We start from the raw sequence: 21943 nt of genomic DNA, 5'->3' as shown, positions 1-21943 counted from the left end.
CGCTTCTATCAAGGTAGGAAGACGGGGAAAAAGAAATAAAGAAACAAAAGGCCTCCGAGGGGGAGGGGCCCCGGAGGAGCCGGGCTGAGGCCGGGGCGAGTGTCCCCAGGACAGGAGAGCCCCGTCCCGGAGGAGCAGGAGCTGCACCAACCTTCCCGGGCGGAAAGGGGCTCGCAGGGAGTTGGAGCAGGACCCAGGAGGGCGGGGATGCCCTCGGGCTCCCGGGGACACTAACAGACACCTGCGCCCGGGAGAGTGCGCCGAGCTCCCTAAGGGCTGCAGCGCGCACGGCGGGACCCGGAGCAGCTCGGAGGGGCTCGGGCGGCGGCTCCGCGGAGGGGGCTGCGGGGCGGGAGCGCGAATCCACCAGCGCAGGCCCCGGAGCACAGGGCGCCGGGACACAGCCCAGGATCCGGCCTCCCCCGGGGCAGGCAGAGGCCGGGAGGGCCCAGGACAGCGAGGACGCTCCTGCCCCGAGCTGAGCAGATCAGCGGCCCCGCCCCGGAGCCTCCAGGCCCTGCGGACGGAGAACCGAGAGCCCGAGCCCCGTTCCTGCGGAGGCTGAATCCAGGCTTCCAGAGTTGCCATAGCAACTGCTGCTGTTCCTCCTGGGCCCCACGGGGTAAACAACCCCCGCTGAGCCCTGCAGCAGGCAGGGGCAGAGCAGCTCCCCCAAGTGCTAACACCTGAAAATCAGCGCAACAGGCCCCTCCCCCAGAAGACCAGCTGGACGGACCAGTGATACTCCCCCGTGTTCCAATACAACTTGTTTTTGGCCACTCTGCACTGAGCAAAATGACTAGAAGGAAAACCTCACCTCAAAAGAAAGAATCAGAAACAGCCCTCTCTCCCACAGAGTTACAAAATCTGGATTACACTTCAATGTCAGAAAGCCAATTCAGAAGCACTATTCTACAGCTACTGGTGGCTCTAGAAAAAAGCATTAAGGACTCACGAGACTTCATGACTGCAGAATTTAGATCCAATCAGGCAGAAATTAAAAATCAATTGAATGAGATGCAATCCAAACTAGAAGTCCTAACGACGAGGGTTAACGAGGTGGAAGAACGAGTGAGTGACATAGAAGACAAGTTAATGGCAAAGAGGGAAACTGAGGAAAAAAGAGACAATCAATTAAGGACCATGAAGACAGATTAAGGCAAATAAATGACACTCTAAGGAAGAAAAACCTACGTTTAATTGGGGTTCCCGAGGGCGCCGAAAGGGCCAGAGGGCCAGAATATGTATTTGAACAAATCCTAGCTGAAAACTTTCCCAATCTGGGAAGGGAAACAGGCATTCAGATCCAGGAAATAGAGAGATCCCCCCCTAAAATCAATAAAAACCGTTCAACACCTCGACATCTAATAGTGAAGCTTGCAAATTCCAAAGATAAAGAGAAGATCCTTAAAGCAGCAAGAGACAAGAAGTCCCTGACTTTCATGGGGAGGAATATTAGGGTAACAGCAGACCTCTCCACAGAGACGTGGCAGGCCAGAAAGGGCTGGCAGGATATATTCAGGGTCCTAAATGAGAAGAACATGCAACCAAGAATACTTTATCCAGCAAGGCTCTCATTCAAAATGGAAGGAGAGATAAAGAGCTTCCAAGACAGGCAGGAACTGAAAGAATATGTGACCTCCAAACCAGCTCTGCAAGAAATTTTAAGGGGGACTCTTAAAACTCCCCTTTAAGAAGAAGTTCAGTGGAACAATCCACAAAAACAAGGACTAAATAGATATCATGATGACACTAAACTCATATCTGTCAATAGTAACTCTGAACGTGAATGGGCTTAATGACCCCATCAAAAGGCGCAGGGTTTCAGACTGGATAAAAAAGCAGGACCCATCTATTTGCTGTCTACAAGAGACTCATTTTAGACAGAAGGACACCTACAACCTGAAAATAAAAGGTTGGAGAACCATTTACCATTCAAATGGTTCTCAAAATATACCCTAAAAACTACAGAACACTTCTGAAAGAAATTGAGGAAGACACAAAGAGATGGAAAAATATTCCATGCTCATGGATTGGCAGAATTAATATTGTGAAAATGTCAATGTTACCCAGGGCAATTTACACGTATAATGCAATCCCTATCAAAATACCATGGACTTTCTTCAGAGACTTAGAACAAATTATTTTAAGATTTGTGTGGAATCAGAAAAGACCCCAAACAGCCAGGGGAATTTTAAAAAAAGAAAACCATATCTGGGGGCATCACAATGCCAGATTTCAGGTTGTACTACAAAGCTGTGTTCATCAAGACAGTGTGGTACTGGCACAAAAACAGACATATAGATCAATGGAACAGAACAGAGAACCCAGAAGTGGACCCTGAACTTTATGCTCAACTAATATACGATAAAGGAGGAAAGACGATCCACTGGAAGAAAGTTTTTGGTTTGTGTTGTGTGTTTTTTTTTTTTAGGTAAGTGGGGGGGGGGGGGGGGGGGAGGGGGAATATGTGAAAAAGTTAAAAAAATAGCTTTCCTATGTCTTTGCACTGACATAATGGAATACAATTTATTTTTCTCTGTTAATCTGGTTCAGTTATGAACACACATTGTTATACTGAGCCCTGTGGTTACAGGGGCCTAGCATGGTTTGGAGTAAAAATACTTGGGTTTAAATTTATGTTTTACCACTTGTTGGCTCTGTTGCCTTGGAATGGCAAACCCCTCCTAACCTGACTTTCCTTAGCTTTTAAGATACTGAGATTGAAAAACTTTGGATATAGTGGATCTTCTGTAAATGATAGCTCTTGTTATTATGACAGGGATGCCCTTCATGGTCTATTGAGTTATGTATATACACAATACACACACTCTTTCTGGCGCATGTGCGCGCTCTCTCCCTCTCTCTCTCTCTCTCTCACACACACACACACACACACACACTATATATATTTGTTTCAGACTAATCAGTTTTGGACTAGAATTCTTGTGCTTATTATAGTTTAACTTGAAATGATCAGTGTGCTTGGGTATATAGAGCCTTATATAGGATTTACAGGCTTGTTAGCATCTAGTCACTCTTATTTCATGCACAACTCTAGGTGAAAAGACCTGGCAACATGTAATCTTCATGAATATTTTTGTGAAGTTTCTGCAGCATTTCCTTTGGTGAACTCATATTTTATGTGTGTTCCAAAACAATGAAGCTTAGCAAATATAAGAGTACATTTTGCACACTGGTCTTTATTTACAAATGAATAGTATTGAGTCACCCAGTGGGGAGACCCATAGTCTATTTCCTTTCCCCTTTTTATTGACTGTGTGGCACACATACACTAGTGCTATAATACATCTGAGTTTCAAAGTGCAGATTGAAACCATGTGGTTTTTTTTTTTTTAAAGCCTTGTATGGGGATTATGTTTATGACCTTGACCTTATAAATTACACATTACTGTGTGCCCAACCTTTATGCACTGGATGATCTTCACATTTAAAGGTAAGGAAACCAAGATTTGTAGAAATTAAGTATCTTATTCACTTTATAAATGAGTAATTCTTTTTTTTTTAAATTTTTATTTATTTATTTATGATAGTCACAGAGAGAGAGGGGGGGGGAGGGGCAGAGACACAGGAAGAGGGAGAAGCAGGCTCCATGCACCGGGAGCCCGATGTGGGATTCGACCCCGGGTCTCCAGGATCGCGCCCTGGGCCAAAGGCAGGCGCCAAACCGCTGCGCCACCCAGGGATCCCTATAAATGAGTAATTCATGTATGACTTCAGAGTTCATGCTTTTTACCACGAAATCATGCTATATGTTAGTTCCAAACTGAAGCTCTTGTGAACTTTGGGTGGATGTATTGAAGTTGGGGTGTGGCAGATGTCTATACTTTTTCCTTTGTTCTGTATAATGAGCTGTAGGCTGCCATCTGCTATTCTTGAGTGCATAGTCACTTTTAGAGGGTGTGTTGTGCTCATATGTAAACATTCGTGCAAAGATCCACTGCTTACAGAATCATTTGGCATCAGCCTGATCCTAGAAAAGAGGGCTGGTGGCAGCCAAGACAGAGTGCCATGGCAGAATTGTCTTTAGGAGAAAATATGTTATCTGCTTTCAGATAGCAGTGCTCTAAACAAATACAAGCTAACAGATGGATCTTCAGTTTTGTTCAAGTAATTTCTTTAATTATTAAACATTAAGTGAATTATGACATTAAATGAGAATGCCAGGGGAGGGCAAATGACCACAATTTTATTCAGGGGCACCAGGCAGCATCTGCCGATACTGGGTGATTCTATCATCTGCTTCTGCCCTCATCTTACATAAAATATTCAGATGAGGGACTCCATGAGGAAACATGCATTTTTCAGTTTCTTTTGCAGTAAACTTTTAATTTTAGCTGGGAAACATGGAATTATGTGATCTGGTATTGATAAAAGAGTTTACTTGCTAGTTTCATTTAGAGCTAATAACTGTTTTGGGCTTTATAAATGGTTTTGATGTTGAGGGAAGGGAAGCAATAGAATCAGCTGAAACACGGTCATGATGCACAAACTAATCAGATCATCTGTGTGTCTTCGCGTATGGCTGAATGAAGGATTCAGACAAGTACAAGTGCTTCTGGATTTTTTTTTTCCTAATTAGGCTTAGTTTATAGGCCAGAGAAAGATTCTGTTGCTATTCCATTATTTCTGAGCCAGTAGTTGAAAAGTCTTTCTGTCATTAATGGAAAAAATGGCAAAATCATACAGTGCATCTAAAATTTTTCATTAAAGTTGTCTTTTATTAAAGGCTCATTTCTTGTGTCTTTGTGTAATTGAACTTAAAACATTTTTAAAAATTTTGAAACAATTACAGATTGGCAGGAAGTTGCAAAGATAGTTACAGAGAAGGTCTGTTTAATTGAACTTTAGCACAAGTGATATGCTTTTCTCTAGTTTTTGAAGATTTTAAACTTACGGAGAAACCATCTAAGATAAAAGATGCTCGATGTTGGGTCTTTGAAACTTCTTTTGAACTAGTTTTCTGAATGACTCCAGGTACAGCTGGAATAATGGCTGAAGTCTGGGTGGCACTGGTTAAGACTGTGACTATGTCCTAAACATGAAGTGGTTTCCCCGGAAGCCAGAAGCACCATTGGAAGGGGAAGGATGCTGTAAATTTCTCTAATCACTACAGATTGGGCATTTTGAGCCTCTGAGCTTCCTATAGGTGCCTCTGGTTTTGTAAATGGTCCTAGTAAGCCCAGAAGCTACAATTGTCAAAGTAACAGGTGGTGGTGGTAGCTGGAAGCCAGCTTGGCAGCCAGCCAGCTCTGCAGATAGCCAAGGTTGCTCAACCTTCACAAGGTCCCGCAGACCAAACTGGGGGTGGGAGGATCAGCCCCACACAGATATTTGATCCTTTTTTTTTTTTTTAAAACAATCATTTGAAATCATTTGCTTTGTGATCTTCTTTCATACCTATTTGATTTAACCATATGAAATTGTCATTTCTGTGGGTTAAAAATGGTAAAATGTTGGGAGTTCAATATGATTCAGCCTAATGGTTTCTCCTGTCATGTTGAAAATTCTTATGAACGTGGAATAGCATATATTCAAGGAGACATTGGCTCTGCCTCTTTCTTTATGGAGGAAATTTAGCATACACCATTTTAAGTAGATTAACTTAATTTTCTTAACAATCATAAGTTAGGTCCTAGTATTTTCTCCCCTTTTAAGGTCACAGGTAGTAAGTGGTGGAGTTGGGTTCACACCCAAGCAGTCTAATTATGGGGCTGCACTTCTTCTCAGCATTTTGGCTCCACCTCTCTAGTCGTGCTTATGAAAGTCCTGGGTGTCTGGCAGCTAATGGGCATTGATGTAGGTGTTTCTTTTTGATTTCATGGGAAAAAGAACTTAATTTTCCCATAAAAATGAATGAATTTTTCTATAATATAAGAATTTTGGAGCCTTAACAAGGATTCTCTTGCAGTCTTTGGGCTTGTAGAATTGAGGGTAAGAAGAGAGACATGTTGGCCCTAATAATGAAAGTATAGATGGTTATTGCCTTAGAAGAGGAGGGTAAGTGTTTATTCGTCCATTCTAGCCATGAAATCCTGTGGTTCTCTAATAAACCTCTGCCTCTCATCTGTGTTGCTTAATCTGGGTGATCTTGAGCATGGAAGGAAAGGAAGTGCTGCAGTGATGAGGGAGTTTTCTTTAGAAATTGCTTATTGGCCTCTCACTTGCCGAGTCCCATATTGATATTGGTGAGTGAGGCCGGGTTCCAGACTAGGTTCCCTGGAAGCTTTGTGAAGCAGGAAAAGGAAGGGTGTGTCCTTGGATCATTTGTTTCTGGAGCAGCGTCCTAGGTATTGAGACATATACAGATCTGTTCTAAGACAGTCCTCCTGGATCCTGTCAGGTCACACTGCAGCCTTGCCTGATTTATTTGTACATCAGTTATGTCTCTGACATCCATTGGACAAAATTGCAGTCCCGTTCCAGGGACTTTCCCTCTCCTCTCTTAGCATCAGAGATGACCCATGATTGTTGTAGGTAATTCTGTCAGCAGTGTCTCAGGCATTCTGTGTCATCAGGAAAGGCTGGACAAACAGCAAGTGACTGCCAGAGACCCAGGTGACTCTCCATGCTGAGTAGGAGGAAAGGATAGGTTGTTGGAGACTTGGCTTAAAGTGAAATATGCTCAGTTTTTCTGGTCGTATCCTCTCACGGGCAGAGGACGGAAGAGGTCAGAAAACTATTTTGAAGTATTTTTCAACACCTTCGAAGTCTGGTGCTTTACTTTGGTTAGTGTCTGTGTGGTTAAAAACCAGTTAGATTTGTTTGGTGATGTCATCCCCAGAGATGTCAGCTGCATCTGCATTACCATTTCTAGGGGACAGTCAAGGGAAGAGCTCCCTCATTCCTGTGTTAGAGAAAGTAGGGAGGGGAGTGTGCATGTCCTCATGGCTAGGATTGGATTGGTCTGTAAGTAAGCTGGTTTCATAAGTTGAACATGAATCTTCTTGCAGAATGCTATGGCCTTGGGAACTCTGGATGGTCCTGCTGGTAGACATTTATTCATCCATTTAGTACCTACTCTGTTAGAAGCCTTGACTATGAGAAATAACACTGAATAATGCATAGTCTCAGACCTTGGTGTGGTCTGGTGGGTGCTATTTATAAAGCAAAGCAAGCTAAGGTTGTAATTCCTGTGTTTAGCAAAGTACTATGGGAACACAGAGAAGAGATTGGCTACATTTGTCTGGGAAAGTCAGGAAGACTACACAGGATGAGTCATTTGAGCTGAATTTTAGAGAATGAGAATTCTTCAGGTCCAATAGGTGAGAGAACTTTCAGAAAAATCTGAGGAGGACAGAGCCTTGAGAACAGTCAGTTAAGGGAGCAGTCATAGAGGTCCATGACCTGAGGTCCCTACCCATCTTGTTTTGTTACTGGAATGCCAGCCTTTCCCTTTCATGTGTTTTTCCTCATTTTTCTATGGATTCATCATGATGAGTCATTGTAACTTCTGTTCACAGTGATGCCAGGTACTGCTGGTGAGAAAAGGACCCAGCTTTTCACTACCTGAACCTTGGTTGTGGCCACCCTTTCCCATCACGTTCCCTTTCTCAGAAACAGCTTCATATGCTGTGCCTTTATATCATTTATTGAGCAGGTTTCTCAGGACCAGACTGGAGACTATTTGAGTGTTGCCTCTTGGGATCTCACTGAAGCTCTTCCTCACTGATCTCAGTTGGCGACTAGAACCCAGGCCGCTTTGGGTCCTTTCCATTTCTCCATGTGTTTTCTGGCTGCCTGAGATACCTCTGTCCTTCCTGGGTTTGGGCCAGCATTTATCTTTCTTTCTGTGTAGGACTCCTACTAGTGTCTGCATCACTCTGTGCCAACTTCCTGGTTCCAGAGGTAGATCTGAATAGGTCCTTTGCCCTATATCTCATTTAGTGTACTTGCATTACTCGAGTCTTCCATATTTATACAGTAATTGTATACTCTTAGTGCCTGAAAATCCTAAAGGCCAGAGCTGGCTTGAATGATTCAAAGTTAGTCATGTCATTCAAAGAATGAAACAAAGTGAGTCTAAGGCAAACTAAGAATTCTTTGAAAGCAAAAATTTTGTTCAAAGCAGCATATTTGATGAAGCAAACAGATTGATTTTTGTGCTAGAAATATACTCCTCTCTTTTTTATACTTTCCATCTTGCTGTGTGGTCAGAGACATGAGGCTCCTTTGGAGTGAATTCTGGCCACACAGTTTTGTGGAGGCCATCACTGTGATAGGGCAGTGCAAGAACAAAGTCTGTCCAGTGTGTCCTGGAATTCCTGTTGACGAGTGAGCATCGCTCAGCACGTTACCTGCACAGATCACGAAGGGAGGAGGGAGGCGGGAGGTAAGTATCATGCTGGGACACTGTGAAGACAACATGTGAAGAGCCTTTTGGAATCTTCTTTTAGGCAGTGTTGTGCAAGTCCCTCTGAAGTTTCCTCATTTCCCCTGGGATCGTGTATAGAGAGTGGTCACTCATATGTGAAGATTACTCAGGCCCTGAAAAATGCTGCACTCGCAAACAGTTTTGCTGAGCTGGAGATTGGTCAGTTCTAATGTTTGGATAGTGGCCACGGTTATTAAAAATAGCTTCACAAGTCCAGGAATCTAGGAATTTACAAGTTCAAAGCAGAGTGGTGGGAGCCTTATGTTCTCCCTCTTCCCAGGCAAGGGAAGTGTTTTACTAGCTGCAGAACTTTCAGTAAAACTGAACTGCTTTACACTTGGGTTTACTCAGCTGTAAAGTGGGGATAATAGTGGTACCCACCTTATGGTATGGTTCATGATTAAATGAGTAAGTATAGGTAAAAGGCTTGGTATGATGCCTGATACATATAGCTAACACTGATGTAGTGTTTACTTCTTTATTTTCCTTATTTTTTCTTTCTTTTGTTTTTTAGAGATTTATGTAGAGAGAGAGGGTGAGTGGGAGGAGGGGCAGAGGGAGAGGAAGAAAAAGAATCTCAAGCGGACTTCCAGCTGAGCATGGAGCCTGATGCAGGGCTTGATCCCATGACCCTGAGATCATGACCTGAGCTGAAATCAAGAGTTAGCCACTTAACAAACTTAGCCAACTGGGTGCCCCATTATTCTTTCTTATTTGAGATTTCCCTGAGATTTTGTACTCATGGAAAAAATAAAACTTCTCCTGTGGCTTTAGGTTCCATCAGCAGGGGCTTAAGACTTCTTCCTGGCTTGAGGAAGAACCTCTGGTTGGTGGTAGTTTTCTCCATTCCCTTCCCAGTGGTGCAGGGGAAAGAGTGGTACAGAATCAGAAGTCAGTGGGGGAGGAGAGGTGTGTAGTCGCTAGGCAGAGCCACTAGCCATAGCTACTTCCTGCCTCAGGCTGTCAGGATTATTTGATGATGGAACTGATGATTTTTCCATTTTGCCAATTTTAAAAAAAAGACCATAATAGCATTAATGTTAGGAGAAGCTGAATAGGATACTCTAGACTATATTTGCAGGCCTTCTGTAAATTTAAAATTAATCCAAAATAAAAAGTTTTTAAACATCAAGGGAAATGAGGAGTTGCTCGTGCTTATGGAGTTTCAGTCATGCAAGGTGAAAACAACAATGTGCATATGGTGAACAAAACCATAATGTGCCCTTAAAAGTTGTTATGAGCGTAAATTCGGGTTAGGTGTTTTTATCACAGTAAGAAAAAGAAAAAAAAATTAAAAGCTCCAGTGACAAAACTGGCAAGCAGCACCACGCTGGCACATTAGTAGATGCTTAAGAAATGCTTCTGTTGGATACAAGAGTGAGTGAGCTCGCTCGCTTTAAACCCGACCCTGACACTTCCTAGATAAGTAGCCTTCTGCTAAATTATTTCTTTTATGAACCTGCTTATTTATAAAGTACAGTAATATCTACCTCAGAGTTGGTGTGAGCATTAAATGATATGAAAGAACCTTATCAGAGGATCCAGTGTATAGTAAGTACTCTAAAATATGGGTGGTATTAATGATAAGATAGATATATTCTTGTTTGGATATCCCATATTAAAAAATCTCTCCATTTTTTTGTACATTGAGGTTGCTTTCAAGTTTCTGCTTTTGTAAACAATACTGTGATTATTAATAGCTTTATAGTAAAATTTCTGTGTGCATAAATTATGTTTTCTTAGAATATATTTCAGAGAGTCACATGGTTCCTATTTTTTAGGTCTTCTTATTCCATTATCAGACTGCTTCCAGATAGTTTGTAACAATTTGCCATTCTCCAGAGGAGTACAAAGAACAGATTTTTGATAGGTAGAGATGAGGGGACAGGGAGGTTTGCCCTGTACAAAAGGGGTGCTCTTTTCATAGTTAGAAGTTAAGGGCCCCTCTGAATGTTGGCCTGAGCCCTCGGCACAAGAAGTCAGGCTTATGCCAAATAGCTGAGTGTTGATCACATGGTTAAGGTGAGCTGAATGGCCCTCATCCTGTGAGTGGGGGAGGTGGGAATGTGATGACTGGCATGCAGGGTGGACAGCTGCCCCAGGTGTATAGAACCTTACTGTTGACAGATCAGGGAAGATTTTGCTTGGGCCTTCCCTCCTCATGGAGGTTTTAGTGTTGGTTAGTAGGGCGGCCAGGTAATACAGACCTAGAACTTGCCTTGCCCTATGAATATTAGAGCTTGAAGAGGACTTTGATGGTGTCTGGTATGGTGGTTTTTGACTCTTTGGAAGCCAGGGAACTCATTTCAAATTTAATCCCACATGGAACCTCAGTGTACTGAAGAGACTAATTTTATAAATTCAGACGTAGAATATCATAACTTATCAGTATCATAATAATTATAAAGTTAAGAGAACAGGGAATCTGATGATGGGCACTGAATTTTGAGTTGGGTTCAGAGTGGCAGTCCCAATCATCTTCCAGTTTTATTACCTAACTTCTGAATTTAGTTTTGGTTGCAGTATGGAAAAACCTGATTCACATGAATAAGTAATTGTAGATAGTTTATTAATAACTTACCTTGCAGCTTCAGGATACTTTAAATTGACCCAGAAACCTGAAAGAAGAGTAGGGGGAACTTTTATCACAAAGTGGAATCACAGCTATTTAACAAATGCTCCTTTATTAAATAGTGCAAGACTGAGGATAATGTATGCTCACACTTTTTATTTCAGTGCAGCCTGTTATGAATTTGTTATTGCATTATTGACTATTTCTCTGTGAGTATGAGCCCAGCAGATGTGCCTGAGATTTGCCTGGCATTCAGTTGAGCAGGCTGCAAGTATGCTGTAGTAGTATACTTAAGGCTTGAGCACTTTTATGGGAGCAGACAAGTATAGGTCTGAGTAAAGAAGAGAGTTCCTGAGGTGCCTGGATGGCTCAGTTGGTTAAGTGTCTGATTCTTGGTTTTTGGCTCAGGCAATGATCTCAAGAGTCGTGAGATCGAGCGCCGAGTCAGGCTCTGTGCTCAGTGCAGAGTCTGCTTAGGGTTCTCTCTCCTGCCTCCCCCTCATCCCCCACCCCAGACTCACTCTCTCAAATAAATAATAAAATCTTGAAAAAAGAGTTCTAGCTTCCTTCAGAATTAGTAACAGTTATAAGATGTTCAAATATAAGCTCAGGATTGATAAGACAGGCTTTATTCTGAGGTCTGCAGAATATCACATTGACAATCTTCAGGGAGTTAAAATTTGCTATAAAAATTTGTGGGGGTTTATTATAATTTCAAAAATTGTTAAAATATAGCTGAAAAGTGAAATTTGAATATATATTCCCCTGATAATTTTATGCCACTCAGAACGTTTGGGTTACTTAGAACATAGCTTGAAAATTCTTGTCTGTAATATAGTACAGCTCACTCATTTGTAAAATGGTAAAATTGAAGCCTAAAGAGGGGACGTGACTTTCCAAAGGTCACTCTGCAAGTTACTGGGAAAGCTGAGAAGTGGGATCCTTGGGTCTCTAGATGCTTCTCTATGTGATTTTTCTCTGCTGAACGGTTAGGACTTCCCAAGGGGGCAGGAAGCCAGGAGACTGAACTGGCCTCCTCCCTCATGTGTTGTGCATGTGTATAGGCACATGCATGCACTCCTATGTGCCCACTCACATGCTAGACACCATGAGAGTTAGCTTTAAGTAAGAGGGTGAAGTGTGTGAAGTGTGGGGTCCTTGCTGTGAATCTTTCTCATCACCTTTTGCCATAGGAAAACTTAACCTCAGGACTCCACTTTCAGGCCTCTCTGCTCTGACAAGTAATAGTAGCTAATCTGATAAACTTGTCTGACTTAAAAGGTGGGAGTGAATTGATTGGCTGGCTGCCCCTCTCTGTTTTTGTATTCTCGCAAGCATCTCATGGAACACAGTGCTTTCACCTGACTGTTTCAGAGGCACTGAGGGGGTGGGAGGGTGTTCTTAATAGTGTCTTGTGTGGCCCTTAAAATTCCATGGTGCAGACCCCCAGCCTTAAGAACTAAAACTGGCCCTCCCCAGGGCTGCTGCTGATCTGTTGCTTTCTTGAGAAATAGAAAACATCCCTGCACCGGGAGCAAGGCAGTGGGACTTAAGCCATCACTCTTTCCCTCCTGTTGGGCACTCTTCACAGGATTGCAGTCCTGATCCTGCCTGTTGTCTTCTAGCCAAATACAGTGACTTTATTGTTTTGCCATATACAGAGAACATACAGATTTGCTCAGTGTAGGTGCTTACTAGATGTTTTGGGTGACAGTAATTCAGAATTGACCAAATACAGAAAATGGCACCTTGCAGGCTGATACTTGCCCTTATAGCAGCAGTGGTCATCCAGCATTAACTTAAGGATTCCATGGTTCATGCAGTTATTAATTCAACAACAGATACTACTTGAGCACCCACTATGTAGAAGCAGGCAAGGTACCAACAGATATTTATTTAGCGTTCATTATATTCCAGGCTCTGGCTGGTAAAGAAGATACAATTCTGAGAAAGACATGATTCTTTCCTTCCTCTCTAGTCAGGGCATCGGACCCCAAACAAATACACAGACTAAGTTACTACAAATGACAGAATTCTAGGTTCTGATAAATGCTCTAAGGGAAATAAACAAGGGTGTGGTAAGGGGATGGGTAAGAGTGGGAGAGGGGAGAAGAGGGTGCTGGAGGCAGGGCCTAGATGACCAGGATCTTCTTGAACTAGGTTGTCAGGGAGCATCCCTCTGAGACAAGCACGTCATCAGACCCAAAGAATGGTAAGGAGCTGGTGTGCAAAGAGTGGTCAAGGCAGCTTGGACAAAGGTGGCTACTAGTTTGGTATATTTGAGGCCTTCAGAGTATGAACTTGGAGCATAGTATGAGGCAAGGTTGGAGGCAGCACTGACAGTTGAGAATGCTTCCTCTGTATGCTATGTGCCAGGCATGTGCTGACTGCTTCCCACATGTTAACTTTTTAAATGCTGAGAACAGTCCTGTGAAGTATTATTATCCTTGTTTTATACACGAGGAACCGAGGCACAGAGGTAAATAACTTACCCAAGATTTCAAAGCTGGTAAATGGAAGAGCAGAGATCCAAACAAATGCAGTCTGATTCCACACTGTGGTATCCACTATGGTGTAATGACAGTGGAAGCTGAATAATGCCAGGTCTCAGTTTCCTCATCAATGAAATTGGAGCTAATATGTAGATTAAAGGAGATAATGTCTGTAGAATGACTGGCACAGTGGTAGGCACTCATTAAGTGGACTTTCTGGCTGGTGGTGGTGGTGGTGGTAGTGTTTGTATTGGTAGGGGGTTGGGAGGAAACAAGGAACTAAAGCTCTAGGGAGGAGACGTGTATACTGTCTGCTGTGATGCAGAAGAATGCCATGAAGTCTGAAGTAGGGTCAGTTCCTTCCACCTAGAGAAGGTGGACAGACTTTGGGCTTAAGGGAGGGCAACCTTGCCGTAGACCTTGAAAGATAGGCAGGATTCACATATTCAGGGCAGGCAGGAGGGGCATCTCCTCTGAGCTACCTGTGGACTGAGCAAAGATCTAGCATTTGCTTAGAGGCTTGGAAAGTCAAACATGGGGCAATAGCACTGGCCCTCCTGAAGAGAGAAGAGGATCTAGCTATTGGCCGAGTGTTGAAAGGTTGGAGCCAGCACTCAGCAGGGCTTGATGCCATCCTGAAGCTTTGGGTCTTTATATAACAGGGAATGTGGTGTCCTGGTGTCCAAAGCTTGGTTTAAAAATCTAATTTGGGACTCCTCCCAAATCTTAGACTGGCCTCTGGCTGAGTCCATGAGAGAGGGGAATTTTTTATTTTGGCTTTTGACATTCTGTCTGGCTGTCCACCTAGAGGTGCCTGCCCACCTCCTGGGTCCACACAGAGAAATACCACTCTAGTAGGAAGCTTTATTACCCCACTCCTCCAGACAGATCTCATAGGTGGTTGCAGAGAGATAACTAGCACAGGCTTTGGAGCTGGATAGCTGAGCTAGAATTTGGGCTTTGATTCTAGCTTTTGGGCTTTGATTCTAGCTTTTGATTTTGGGCTTTGTATTGGTACAGGCCTCATTCAGCTTCCTGTGAAGTAGAGATTTATACCACCTTATATTGTATGAGGGTCAAATAAGCATTTAGTACTAGGTACCTGAAGCACATTGCAAGGGCCTAGATGATAGTGAAAGTTACTAGATTGAATGGTGTAGAAGGCTCTAAATACCCACAGGAAGCTTTTTTTTTGAGGCTGCTATTTGCCTTCTCCCATATTTCTGAGGTTAGAAAACCTAAAGAGTTGGCAGGACTTGTTGGAGCCATGTTGAGATGGATTTTAAAGCCATTCCCAGGCTCAGTGGGACATCATGCCCCAATGTGTGTTTGCTGTCCTAGTCTTAGGCTATCATTTTGGGGCAGAAACAATAGCATCATTTAAAGCATTTCTGATTATGAGTGAAATGTCAGCAGTTTTACATTCCAGTCCAGTAGATGCCATCTTCCTATTGACTGAAAATATTGACTCTGCTTTTCTGCTACCCACAAACGAATTTTTAGAAGAAATACTACACAATTCCTCAGACTGACTGAGCACCTGCTTAGGAACCAAGCATTGTTCTAAGGTCCACACAGAAAACACAAAGACAACAAGACTTGCGCTTGGCTGAGAGCAGCACCCTTCATCACAGCTGGTTCAGTGACTTTTGGGAGATTTTGTTGGTTGATGGTGGGGTAGGTACCTTTGGCATTTAGAGGGAATGATCAGGAATTATAATTATCCTTTAATGTGCATAGGGTCAGTCTTGTGCAAAGAATAATTTTTCAGTAGCCTCTCCAGACATTCTTTAGGGGAAGAACCGGCTTCTCATTTTATGAGCCTAGACCCTAATCTTATTTTACATTAAGTAATTTTTGCATTGTTCTGACATCACCTGAATTTTCTAGAAATGCAGCTGCTATATAAATTGATATATTGTACTATAGAAAGATACCATTTTATTTTGCTTAGAACTTTACCAAAAGCTGCTCACCATTTTTATAAATCATGTTACCGATGTTGAGGTGCTTCTATTTGTGTCATCAAGAAGAACTTGCCAGTATCTGTCTGTATTTGTAGTTACTGCACTCCTGGCTATTCTGCTGTTGGTACAAGTGTTAGACTACTTCATTATGTCTTCTAGTGTATGTAGGACAGGCATTACATATTGAAATTGAGTCTTATAAATTTCTTTAAGTTGTCCTTTATTTATAGTTTGTACATCATGTTGATTATTTTGATGTTTTGCATGTGAATAGTTTATATTTCTGATTTTTTACTTCAGAGTAGTAAGGGGAGCAATACAAAATATGTGTTTAAAAAAAGGTGGAGGAGAATGGTGCACTGGTTTCCTATCAATTATGCCTGATAATGTGCAGAGAAGTCTCTAGGGAGAATTAAACCTCCAGTTTAAGTTGTAGTATGTGTAGCCTTGATTCCAAATTCATTTGCATAAAGAATTGTTTTTAGCTGATGGTTTTGCAGTTCTAGAAAATGGGTCTATCTGAGTGGATGTGAAGTGGTTACAGTGGTTTCGTCCCCAGCACCCTGGGCCTGAGAATCTTAGCTGGAGGGATTCTAACTTGTGTTCTAGTGACCACAATCAGCAAATGGGAGTGGCCCCATGTGAGCTGAACCAAAGTGGTTTTAGAGAGGAGTCAGAAAGCTCATTTCAAAGTTAACGTTATCTGTTCAAGAGTGATTTTGACCTTTTGAAGCTTTCTAATTCTAATTAAATGGCATTGTGTAATCTCTGTGGTCTCAGTGTAGTTTATAATCAGCGAGAATAATGAAAAAGGTAATGAGACTGTAAGTTCTGGAAAGAGTTCTCTTTCCCTGAAGGTCTTAAATGAATAGGTGTCAGGACTGGCCTAGTAGCAACCCTGGAAAAATAATAAAATGTTTAATTAAGTGCTGATTACGTTATGTTATGTGTCAGTCCTTTTAGGCCAGAGTTGATGGAGATAGTGGAGGAGGAGGTTGCATCAGGGCAGACCCCGGAGGGAGGAGAGTGGAGTATAAAAAAGCTGTAATTGTTTCCTACCTTGAATTTCCATGCTGTTATTACCCCAGCAATGGCATTGCCTTGTATTCTGAATTTACAGTCATAGAAATTAACGGATTTTTTTTATTTAGCACCTAATGTATGATTTCCTTTGTTCTTGGTTTTTGACAACAGTTAGATGAGAGGGAATTGGTATTATTTACAGATGCAGAAACCTGAGTTCAGAAACTCATAGCTCCTAAGTGGTAGGGCCAGGATGGAAACTCCAGTTTGAGTGATGCCAGAACTCTCCTTAAGGCTTTTCCATATCTTTGCTGTGGAGATGGTGGTCATGATTAGCTTGTTTACTCACCATTTTCTACCCAGATTATAAAGCAGATTTCATTTGGCCCAAGTATGGTGATTTGTCTTAAGTTTTCAACATGTTATCTATGATTGTATTTAAATTAGGTATGGTTAGAAAGTTCCAGCCCAGTTAGTAATTTAGCAACTTACAGCATTTGACTAGCATGGTTAACCAAAAACCTAAATCATACTAAATGTTTGAAGTGGCAAACAGTAAGGGAGATTTTTATATTGTGACTAGTCTGCTTTTTAAAAATGTGTTTGTAAACGGAGAAGCCTAGGTGATCAGTATTTATATAGTGATGTTTGATGGGCTTTGGAAATTCCCTCATTGTGATTTCTTAAAAACTTGGCTGAATAAACTGATAGGGGATTCCAGCCCTTGTATAATTAAAGGTAAGAATACAGAGTTAGTTTTTTTGCGCCCCCCCCCCCCCCATGACGTTAGCTGTAGCTGCCAATGAAACTGTCAGGTCAATGAAACAAATCTTGTTTTTAAATAGGGATGGTCTGGTTAGCTGTTCTCCACTAGGGCAGACATGTATTAGTGGTTTTGGTTTTTCTCCTTAAAGACAATCTAACGAGGAACCTAACGACACCTTTGGCTACTTAAGGAATTTTTGTCACTGACAGTATGACTGGAGACCAGTTTTTACTTTAAAAAAAAAAAAAGATTTATTTATTCATGAGAGACACACAGAGAGAGAGAGGGAGGCAGAGACACAGGCAGAGGGAGAAGCAGGCTCCATGCAGGGAGCCTGATGTGGGATTCGATCCCTGGACTCCAGGATCATGTCCTGGGCTGAAGGCAGGTGCCAAACCGCTGAGCCACCTAGGGATCCCCCGATGGAGACCGCTTTCTTGGGAAGGATTGCTACATGTCTAACTGTCTGCATGCAGAGAGAAGGCTGCAGGCCCCGTGCTGCTCTGTGATTTGAGGCCAGTGACTTAATTCCTCCTTGCCTCCATTGACTCAAGCCATGCTGTTACCAGCAGTTTCTGTTCTGAGAGTAGATCTCTGGGATTGTCTTCTCTGTTGGGAATGGAAGAGGGGGCACATTGGGGTCCAAAAGGATAGGCTGATTTGGTTCTTATCCTGTCACCTTTCCCCACCTCTGAGATTTCTACCCTAGCCTTCCCTTCTTCTGCCCTTCTGAATTTCTTAGGCTGTCCAGACCTACTTTGTGAGGGACAAGAAACAAAGGCGATGGGGATGAACTGGGGTGGACTTAGCCATGGAACGGTCGCTAGGCCTGATTCTCATTTGGGCTCCATTACTTCTTTGCTCTTTTTGGAAGTAGATGGAATCCACTCACCACTGGTGAGGTTAGGGATTGGGACAAGTGAGGGGTAGTAGCTTTTTTATATGCTGGCTTTTTTTTAGTTGACCCTTTCTTAGAAGTGATAACTGTAGTAACTCACAGTTCAAGGGAACTAAAGAAAGGGAGAAGGAAGTTTAAAAATAATTTGGTCTACAGTGTTTATGAAAGATTGAACTACTCGCATAGGTAAATTTATGAAACATTGAACTGTTCCCATAAGTAAAATCATGAGAGTTTCTAACAGGTTTTATTTCAATCAGTTGTTTTCTTGTCCCCAATCACAAAGCAGTTTGGTGAGAAGAGCCAGCTTTTGGATGACCTGTGTGCAAATCCCAGCTCCATCACTTGCTGGCTGGATACCCTTGGGCAAGCCACTTAAATTCTCTGAATGCACAGTTCTTCCATATTGAAACAGGTAACATCTGCTATAAGCACTCTAGTCACAGGGAATCAGCTAACTTAGTAGATGTCGAAGTGCTTTGTAAACTTAAAAAAGCCATGTAAGCCTAAGGATAATTGTTGTTACGGTTTCAAGTATCAAAAGTAGCTGTGCATAGAGAGGTGAGGGAAGTTATATTTTGGGCATCTGAATGGGGGGGGGGTCCCTGTATTCCAAAGCCTAGAAATCCTCACTGGAGTTTTTTCTTAATGCAATAGTCCTGTGGTAATTTTTGGAGTATGTCCAGAAGCACATGCTATACTTATTAAAGGGTTTTGGCACTCTAATGTGGGATTACTGGCACCGGAAGATGAAATGATAAAGGAACATCACAATATATTCAGCTGTGTGAGTCATGCACATTTATGAGTTACTTTAAAAAATGGAATCAGAACAGAAATGGGCATGGATTCAACTATTTTCCTTGGCTTTAGCAGTTTTCAGGTTAAAAGTCACTGCATTTAGCTGTCTTAAAGCACAGCTTTTATAAAAAAATGTATAGAACTTAAACTCTGGTGAAAGCACCTGAATTTGAAACTCTTTCATTTTCCTACCCATAGGATAGGAAAGTTTTTTACATTGTACATGTCTCTGTGTGTGTATTGCTTTGACTCTTACTGAATCAGAAATCAGAAAGTGGGAATATATGATACCTGCAACCCAGTTGGCTGTCAGAGAGCTTTATGCTTAAGATTTTTGCTCAATTCACTTAACCAGGAATGATTACAATGACTTTTCTCTTTCCATAGGGGCTACTTTTCCATTAAAGAGTTTAGTCATATTTGTCACTTTTCTTAGAGCTTTTTTCTTTGGATTCCACTTATTATCAGCAGACATTTGAGTTTTTATTCTGTGTCAGACCCCTGACACAGGTAGGTGCTATGAGTGGGAAGGCATTGAGTCATAGAAGGAAGGACCTCATCTAAGAACTTGACTTTTTCTGGAGGATCTAGTGTGCCAATCAGGCCCACTCCCATTTGGCTCAAGGCCACCATTGTGTCTTGTAATAGAGAATGGAAGACTGAAAGAAACAATCATTAGCACAAGTAATGATTTTTAAAATACATTTCTGTTTTCAGCCTAGCTAAGGAGATGTACATGACTAGTAAATAATGACACAAACTGGCAATAAAAGTCGAGGGGATTATTGCATAGTCAGGGCTTCAGAAGGTTGCTGCCATTCAAGATGGTCTTCAAAGAAGCTCAGGATTCGGATTACTACAGGAGATGAGGTAGGTAATTGATAATTAGTATCTAATAAAGATCTCTCATTGTATTAAGAGCTTTAAATATATTAGCTCATTTAATTCATTGGGGAGGGAATTTTTTAAATTGAAAAATATATTAAACATATGGAAGAAAAAAAACATATGGAAGAGTCTATAAAATATGTGTGTAGTCAGTAAAAATACCAACATAGTCACCATTCAGATAAGAAGTAGAACATTAGGGGCGACTGAGTGGTTCAGTCAGTTAAGTGTCTGCCTTCAGCCCAGGTCATGATCCCAGGGTTCTGGGATCGAGTCCTACATTGGGCTCCCTGCTCAGTGAGGAGTCTGCTTCTCCCTCTTCCTCTCCCTTTGCTTGTGTGTTCTCTCTCTCTTAAAATAAATAAAATCTTACAAAAGAAGAGAAGTAGAAAATTACCAGTATTTTTGAATTCGCCAAGTATCTCTCCTCATTGCACTCCTCTCAGAGGTACCAACCAGTCTGACCTCTATATTAATCAATCCCTTCCTTTCAGTGTAGATATCCCTAAAGCAAGCACAAACCCAGGTGTATAAGGAAAGGACAGTGTTGCCATCGTTCTCAATAGAGCTTAATAGGTCCTTATTTGAATTCTTTATCCCCTGGATTGGAACAAAAGCACTGGGTCAAGTCTGGATTTGGAGTTGGGAGCTTGCAGGGTCTTTTGGAAAAGTCACTGGTGAAGGTTGTAAGAGAGTTGTGGGAAATGGGATATTTGGAGGACTGCAGTGGTCCAGCTGTTGGGAGCCTGAAAATAGTATCATAGTCACAAGGAGTGGATTGCTCCATATTTTATTTTCACTTTTAAGCTCAGCCTAGCTTACGTCTAGCTCTCAGGGGCAGGCCACAGCAGGATACTTCTGTGCAGTGAAATGGTCTACTGATTCAGACATCAGGACGCTGAGGAAAGAATAGGAACTTTATCAGTGTATGATTAAGCAAAGCCAAATTTAGTTAGGGATCTGGCATTCTGTCCCTTGATGGGGTCTGTGAGAATCTTGATGATGAAAGCCCTAAGCCTATCCATCTTTTGTGTCTCACTGCCCAAGTGTGGACGGGTTGTTCTCAAAGACTGGCTGCAGCTCTCATCCTGAGATCTATATTCTGTACTCCTAGGAATTGCTTTTGCCCCTCTGTGTTTAATCTTTATTTATTGTTTTGGAGCTTCTCTTTTACTCACTCTTTGAGGGTACATAGCAGGTAAGTTTTTTAAGATCTTGAATATCTAAATATGCCATTATTCTCCCTTCACACTTTATTGATAATTTGGTGGGTTATAGATTTTTGGGTTGGTATTGTTTCCCTTGAGAATTTTGAAGGCATTTGTCAGTTCTCTCCTTGCTTCATGTAGCTCTTAAAAAGCTACCCAATTATTAATAAAAAAAGATCAATTTTTGATCTTTTGGATTTGGCTTTTAATATTCTCTTTTGGATTCATGTGGACCCTTCTTTTGTTTTTCCATTGTTCCCATTGTAATACTCACAATAGGTCTCCTCATCCGTGTATTTTGGGACCTTTTTTTAAATGATCTTATGATGGTTTTCTTCCTCCACTTTTTTCTGTCTTTCCTTTAGAATCCTTTTACTTAGATGTGTGATTTTCTGGATTGGTCCTCCTAATTTTGTTATGTTTTATCTTTTATTTTCAAACTATTATTTGCTAAACAGTTTTCCCTTTATCCTCATACCTTTCTATTGAGATTTAAAAAATAAAGGTATGGCTTACGTACATTGAAGGGCACCATTGTAAATGTTTATTTCACTTAGTTTTGACGATTGTATACACTTATGTAACCACCACCCGAAACAAAGTATAGAACATTTCCATCAACCTAGAAAGTTCCAGATGGCCCTTTTCCAGTCCTGTATTTAACTTCTGTGGTCCTTTTTTTTTTAAAGTTCACTGCGGGGCTCAAAACACTGAGACCAAGACCGAGCTGAGATCAAGAGTTGGACACTTACTGACTGAGCCATCCAGGCGCCCCATTTCTGCAGTCATCATTTTAATAATTAAGAGCTCTTTTTTCTTTGAAGTGTTACTTTAAAACAATCTTATTCATGCTTCATAGATAAAATGTTTCTTTATCAATCTGAGGACATGAATTACTTTTTAAGGTTTTTATCTCTTTGTAAATACTCTTTG

At 41.7% G+C, this 21943-nt stretch overlaps 1 protein-coding gene across 3 annotated transcripts in view; it reads left to right on the top strand.

Moving 5' to 3' along the window:
• The window catches only part of JAK1 (Janus kinase 1), a 129896-nt gene that overhangs the window by 27651 nt on the left and 80302 nt on the right, over positions 1–21943 (top strand). The window contains exons 1-2 of one of the 3 annotated variants that reach the window (XM_055305512.1): positions 18456–18528; positions 19632–19784. The exons of the other annotated variants lie outside the window; for them this stretch is intronic. The gene's annotated coding sequence lies outside the window, so the exon portion shown is untranslated. Of the gene's footprint in view, positions 1–18455; positions 18529–19631; positions 19785–21943 lie in introns of those variants that run through there. 3 annotated transcript variants of the gene reach the window in all.

Source organism: Nyctereutes procyonoides, unplaced genomic scaffold (genome assembly GCF_905146905.1).
Source record: "Nyctereutes procyonoides isolate TBG_1078 unplaced genomic scaffold, NYPRO_anot_genome, whole genome shotgun sequence".
Lineage (NCBI taxonomy): Eukaryota > Metazoa > Chordata > Mammalia > Carnivora > Canidae > Nyctereutes > Nyctereutes procyonoides.
The sequence above is the reverse complement of the archived record's forward strand: the minus strand, read 5'-3'. Positions and strand labels throughout refer to the sequence as shown.